Genomic DNA, 7,743 nt, shown 5'->3' with positions numbered 1-7,743 from the left:
GTTAGTTTGAGAGTTCATGCATTTCGGGCGGTGCGAGCCGGTAAGGGGCTTTGGCAACAGGGTTGGCTCCAGGAATGAGGTCTATACGAAATTCGATATCACGACTTGGCGGTAGGCCGGGAAGATCATCAGGGAACACTTGAAGAAATTCACGAACCACAGGAACGTCTTTCACTAATGTCTTTCTTTTCTTTTCCTTCTCTGCTACTACAATGTTTACCAAGAAGGCTTTGTGTTCCTTGCGGAGATACTTGCTAGCTTGGACACACGACATGAGCTTGAGACCTTCCGAAGCAGTTTCACCATACACACACAATAAATCATCATTCGCGAGCGAAAATCGAATCATTTTATCGAAGCACACAACTTCAGCATGGTTTTCGCGAAGAAAGTCCATGCCTACCATGACGTCAAAACTTCCGAGTTGCATCGGAATAAGGTCAATTGGGAAGATGTGATTGTTGTGCTCAAGAGTACAATCACGAAGAACAGAATTAACGGCGACAGTTCTTCCGGTGGCGACTTCAACATCGAATGTCGAGGAGAGATAGGAGCGCTTACGACTAACAAGCTTCTCGAATTCAAACGAACAAAGCAATTATCGGCTCCAGTATCAAACAAACATGAAGCATAAATACCATTCACAAGAAACGTACCATTGACCACGTTGTTGTCAGCCTGGGCTTGGCGTGCATTGATGTTGAAAGTTCTGGCGCGTGCGGCTTGTTGTTGCTGCTGAGGCTGTTGCTGCTGGTGTTGCTGCTGCTGCTGCTGGGGCTCTTGTTTCATAACCATGTTCGGGCACATGTTCGCAAAGTGGTTGGGATCACCACATGCGAAGCAGACTCGGGCGTTGATCGCTGGTGCCTGAGCCGCTTGTTGGCCTTGCGGGGCTGGGAGCAGAGCTTGATGAGCAGTGGCTTGAGCTGGCGCTTGACGAGGACCAGTAAGGCAGTTAGCAGTGAAATGACCGTACATATTGCAGTGAGCGCAGAAACGATAGGCGAGACCCACCGGATGATGATATGAGTATGTCGGGCAAGCGGGGTGGGGGCCTGTGTATGCACGCTTTGCTGGCGGTGCATAAGTAACTGGTGTTGGTCGGTGATGAGACTGCTGCTGAGCCGGTATGGCTTGCAGAGGGGCAGCAGTGGTAGTGACAGCACAGTTCTTGTTGCTAGAGCTGCTGTTGTTGTTCTTCTTCCTGCGGCATGAGGACTTTGACGGTTGAGCGGCGGCGGTTTCGGCGGTCGATGCGGTGGTAGCTTGATGTAGAGACTTTGAAGGCTTATCCAAAAAACCAGCTTTTACCTGCTTGTCGTTGATCTCAGTGGCAAGCAAGTAAGTTTCTTCGATCGTTGTTGTTTTCGCGACATGCACAAAATCTGCGACACAATCGGGTAGAGCTCAGATATACTTCTTGATTACCATGTCAGAAGTCTTCACCTGATCGGGGCAGATGATGCTGAGCTGCTTAAAGCGAGCAGTCCGGGCAGCATTGTCACCTTCCTTCTGCTTGATATTCCAGAACTCGTCCTCCAGCTTTTGGCGTTCATGGGGAGGGCATAATTCGTCCATCATGATGGCTTTCAACTCTTCCCAAGTCAGCTCATAAGCTGCATCCTTCCCGCGTTTGTTTCTCTCGGCCGTCCACCATTCTAATGCGCAGGACTGGAAGACGCCGGTTGCGTTTAGGGTACGGAGATTTTTCAGGACATCCACTCTGGCGGAGAGTGACTTCGATGGAATCGAACCATTAGAACATAGCTATTGGGCCATCTTCTCCAGTAAATTCCTTCGGACCGCATGCCTTGAATTGCTTGAAGCTGAAAGCAGTCTTGGGAGCAACTTTAGGAGCGTCAGTTCTAGATTCCTCAGACGATTTGCTGACGTTCTCGTAAATTTCACTCACGATCTGGGGTACAACCTTGGCTACTTGTTTAGCGAGGATGGCAACAAGGCGTTTGTCCCTCTGTTCTTGGCGAGTGAGTCGTGGGTGACGAGGTCCTGATGATGGTCCAGTTGACATTGTCTGCAACAGACATCGTCATAGGCAGACACATCATAATCGAATCTCACCTCACACGTCTTAATACTTACTAAAGCTTAGGAATACGCATAACCACATAAACACATAGGCACGTAGTCTCAGATTTACAGAGACACATAAGCACATAAACACAGAAGCACGTAGGGCAGCACAGAAACACATACATATGTAGTCACAGAGGTAGTCAGAATACAGAAACCTATTGTTGGTGCACTACGTCTGTCGACTACGTTTTATATCGAGTCTAGTGATGTATAGGTTAGATATGGCACGAAATCCTAGGAATATGTGTTAAACAAGGTTTCGCTTATGTGACATTAGGATGGTTTCGCTTTTGTGTCAAAGGGTAGTTCCGCTTATATGTCAGTGTTGTAGTTCCGCTTATACGTACATGTCCGTATAAGCGAAACCTGGTGAACTATATATAGGTGGTCATTCAAGCGAAACTAAGTGATAGTTGTAGGTGTTGTCTTCCGGTGAGCCACGAAGTGCTGCCGAAGTGCTGTCAGAGTCTGTAAACTTTATCAAGATCAATACAACAGCAATTAATAGTGAATCCGGTTGAAATCGCACCAAATCATTAGTTTCCGCCTCTTGATTTGGATAGGAATTCTTCTGATCGACTCAATCAGGGCCAAAAACGATCCTACACCTATTATTCAAAGTTTGAGGGTCGTTCGAGTATAGAGATCGCGTTTTACATAGCGTATAGTATAGTATAAGTGTATAACGTAGCATGAGGTTATCCACAACGTAGCGACTTGTCAGCGTTTTGAGGTAGTTGTGCAGTGCAAGTCGTGTGTGTTGATCGAAGTGGAAGCAAAAATTGAATAATTCTCTGAAATTTAAACACATAGGCATGTAAATACATATAAACACATAAATCGACGAGTCATCAGAGTTAGCAGTTGCGGGCTCATAATTGAAACATGTAAAAATCGAGAAATGGATCGTCTGCGGCTAGATAGACATCGACTAACCAAAGTGGTTCGACTATTCTCAAGGACTTGTCGTACACATTTTGACTGTCAGGACCGTGCTTCTGCCTCGATTCTCGGGCATTCGGCACGCATCCCCTTAGTCATGCTGTGACTTCAGGTCGTTGGAGTCCGTTGAGACTTTGGTGAGAGTTTTGTAAAGCAAAATTGAGCGGAATAAGCTGTCAAGGTTCGGGTTTCACCCCTGACTTAACAACTTCGTTCCAGCTTTTGTTGGAAATAGCGACGAAAATCCGCGTTAAAGTATGGATTTCACTCCCGATTCAACGCGAATTCTCGCGTTTTATAGATAAATACATATCAAAATAGCAATTTAATCGAGAGTTTACGGTTTTCACACCTAATCTCGATCAATTACTCATTTGGTTTTGAATAATTGTGCGGTGATAGTGTAGTGTAAGCAAGAATAGCGAGATATAGCACGTAAGCTCGTACCAAACCTGTAAAGGTTTGTACAAGTCGGTCTGTTGGTTCCTAACTATAGACTAGGTCTCTAAGACATCGGCCTGGACTAGGTCGAGTCTTGCCTAATTCCCTATAGTTATGGCTCTGATACCAATCTGTCACACCCCAACCGATGGCGGAATCATCGGGGCGCGGCACTGAGCGAAACAGATTGTTCAAGAGAAATTCCATAACAACTAAAATTACCGGATAGTTTAAATATCATTTCCCATACCGTAACCCATCAAGTAATTAAGTTATTACAGACTTCGATATCTCAAAAACAATAATCGTGTTCCGACAACTCAGATTTAAATAAGTAAACATAAATAGTCTTTGTTTCTAGACTCTTTCCTAGCCTCGGTTTCACAGCACGTAAAGCAAATAAGAATCCTAAGCACCTGTCACATACGTTAAAATAAAGTAAATACACATATTGTAAAGGCGAGTATACAAGTTTGATAATAGCATATAGAGTTCGAAATAGTTTACGCATAACCAGCACGTACACTGAGTAAAATGAAGCATGTTAGTTATCAACATGAACCTATCGATACCAATGACTGCAGGTTGACTGCCCAAGGCAGTTCGTAATACATAATCACCACTGTAATCCATGCAAATAATTATCCTTAACAACCCCCGCATGAGCGGGTGCTGAGTCCAAACTATAGTACTATTGTTGCTAAGGTAGGTAGACAACATTCCATGTGTAAACATAACAAACAAGCATTCAGTAAGTCACGTATAACATGCGATATCGGTTAGCGTTTAAAGTATTGCGTAGTGTGTTCGATTGTGATTTAGTATAAGTAACGTATGTTACACCCAATAGTGCGTAAAGCAATAAGGGATCGAGTATACTCACAACGATTGATGGATCGAAGGGAGCGCTTAGAGAGTAAGGTTAGCCTGATCAGAATGATAGCATAACGATAAGGGACGCGTAAAACGATACAAGTGTTAGTGGGTCGGATAGCAGTTCGATTGGATAGTAATCCGATCGGACAGCTGGTCGTGCGGTGACAATCCGTTCGGATAGAGGTCCGGTCGGACAGGTGGTAATCCGTTCGGACAGTGGTCCGCTCGGACGGTAGTCCGGTCGTATGACTGTTCGAGTGGATTTTTCTTCCTCTGAGAAGGATGAGTTTTTGTATGATGGTTTGACTTTTGAAGTTTTTGTTGTAGCATTTGAAAACATTGAAGTATCTCTACCTTTCAGGTCGGTCGATCGGACGGTCGTCCGATAGGTTGACACTTCAGTGAGAACTAGTTCACAGCAGGTTGTCACGTGATCGGACAGCAATCCGGTCGGGTGACATCCTTGGTTTGTTGAACATGTTTGAAAAATCGATTAAGTGTTAAAGTCTAAGTATCTCATGATCCAAATGGTAGTCCGACCGGATAGTAATCCGTTCAACACTCAGACTTCAGATATAATTGGTTAAGTGTGGGACCCAAGGTGTAAGCCATTCGGATGGCCGGTCGCTCGGATGGCTGTCCGTTCGGACAGTAGTCCGGTCGGATAGCTCTCCGTCTTGGTCGTTCCGTTCGTCTTTCACTTGGCCATTTTTAATTGTTTGTAGCTTTATCGAGACGTTTTGAAAACGTGTTGACCAACAGAACCCTATCTTGACCCAAGTGATCCGGTCAAACAGGAATCACCCTAGTTCGACCAGTTAACCGGTTCAAGACGGTCATTCTTGGTTAACCCGAAATCGGTGGTCTCATGAGTAGAATCCAGATCTTGAACTAGCACAACACTAAGAATGAGTAGAAGACTAGAACAAAGTCCGATCCTATCGGTTTTGAGTGCATTGAGTGTAAAAGAGTTGAAAGAAAGTTAGAAACAATCTTTCAATCCTTTTTCACCATGAATTTGTTTAGATCTATGCAAGATCTTTGTTTATTTGTGTGGAAATCGGTTGGATCTAAGTTGTTCTTGGTGGATTGAAGACAAAACATGAAGTTCATAAGAACACCATGATGACGTCATCCTAGAACACCTCAAATCTAGTGATTTCACGGTTAAAAGTTAAGATTCAAAAGATAGAAAGGTGTAGGAGTGCGTGTAGATTAAGGAAGTACAAGAGTTAGGACGAGATCTTACCGGAATTGAGAGAAATCGAAGAAAAGGTGAGGAGCACGAGCTGTTCGGACAGAGAGTTGCCAAAAGTAGAAAGTGTGAAAGTGACATGGGGTATTTATAGAGTTCTCAAAGAGGAAAGGATTGGCCGGTCGGTCGGATGGCATCTCATCCGGGTGACAGCCCGGTCGGATGGCACCTCGACCGGATGGCAGCCCGGTCGGATGGCATCTGGCTCGAGTGTTCGGCGCGACGATTTTTGATATTTCGATTGCGATTGCGAGCGATGCGAGTACGATAGAGTTTCCTATTGAAATTACTTTTAATCCCAACTATTCATATCTTGCACTATCTCTTCTCCATTAATTATCATAATTCGATTTCGATTGAGTTCGATTGCGTTTCGATTGCGATTCGATTGATTACCACACACAACATAAATAAACATGCACAAATAACACGTAAGGCACACACACACGTATAACAATAACCAATTTTGCGTATTTCGAGTTGCGAGCGCGATTGAGATAAGTAATAAGCGATTAATCATGCGATAAGTAGCGATAATATAGCGAATAAACTTCGATTATTAATTGATACTACACATAATACAACCAACGCAAATGATAAATTGGACTAATTGTAAGTCAAAGAAGTCAAAACAAGATTAGAGCAAGGAGTGACAGATCGTAATTAGCAATCTTTTCTTCCTTTGAGTTCAATCTTGACTTTGACTTTGACTTTGACTTTCGAAACACGGGGTGTTACATTGCTGCTGCTGCTGCCAATGTTTTAAAAATCGGTAAATACCGGCCGGTTATACCGGTATTACCATTTTTGAATTTAAATCCGGTCCGAAACACCCCGGTAAGTAGGAGAAACGACATTGACTTTGTATCGCCAGCAAAATCTGATATACCGGTTTGAACCGTTATACCAATACCGGCTCAGGTCTGTTTTTGGGTTAGGATTTTACTTTTTATCGGTCCGTCTTCATGTTTACTCTCAACTTTAATCTAACGACTTTTAATATTTTATCTCCTTCGATTAAAATTCAAATCAATCCATCATTAGTGATTTGTTCCAGACTTCCATCACTCCATCATTCGTTCCAGATTTACATCTACATCCAATTTTGGATTATTTTTTGAGTTGATGTTGTAATTTATGGAATTATACAGTTAACTAGTCAAACTGGTTGAACCGCCAGATACAACCCGGTTCAACCGGTTAAACCATTTTTGTGTGTAATCCGGTAAGATTAAAAAACTGGATTTTAAAACATTGGCTGCTGCTGCTGTTGTTGCTGGGGCTGTTGCTGCTGTGGCTCTTGTTTAACCACCCTGTTGGGACACATATTTGCGAAGTGGTTGGGATCACCACACGCAAAAAAAGCTTTTGCATGAGCTGCGATTGCTGGAGCTGGTTGTTGTTGACCCTGAGGGGCAGTAAGAAGAGCTTGCTGAGCAGGAGCTGGAGCTGGAGCAGTAGCTTGTCGAGGGCCAGTACAGTAGTTAGCAGTGAAGTGACCGTACATGTTGCAGTGGCACAGTATCTGCAAGCGATCCCCACGGGATGATGATAGGTGCAGGTTGGGCAAACGGAGTGAGGACCAGTATACGCCCGTTTTTCTGGCGGTGCATTGGTGATGGGAGTTGTGGCTTGACAGTGTTGGTAGGGTTGCAAACGAACCAAACAAACATGAATAAGACCTTTTTCGTGTTCGTTTGTTAAGAAATATATATGTTCGCGAACCGTTCATGAAAACTTATCGAACAAGATTCTATGTTCGTGTTCGTTTGTTAAGGAAATGAACTTGTTCGTGTTCGTTTGTGTTCGTTTGCTAATTTTAGGCAACGAAATAAAATGAACCTTGACGAACACAAATGAGCACAAACTAATGTTAATAAACATAAATGGAAACAAATGAACACAAACAATCGTCCATGAACAAAATATATAATACACCGACACTTATTAGATATTTAATTTGTCAGAAATTTGAAGTATTAAATAAATATAAAAACTAAAAACACTAATGAACTATCGAACATAAACGAATATGTTACCGAACGTTCACGAACATAAACGAATGAACACGACCTCTGTTCATGTTTGTTCATTTAACTAAACGAACGAAATTTCTTGTTCGTGTTCATTTGTTT

Source organism: Helianthus annuus, chromosome 8, assembly GCF_002127325.2.
Source record: "Helianthus annuus cultivar XRQ/B chromosome 8, HanXRQr2.0-SUNRISE, whole genome shotgun sequence".
Taxonomy (NCBI): Eukaryota; Viridiplantae; Streptophyta; class Magnoliopsida; order Asterales; family Asteraceae; genus Helianthus; species Helianthus annuus.
The sequence above is the reverse complement of the archived record's forward strand: the minus strand, read 5'-3'. Positions refer to the sequence as shown.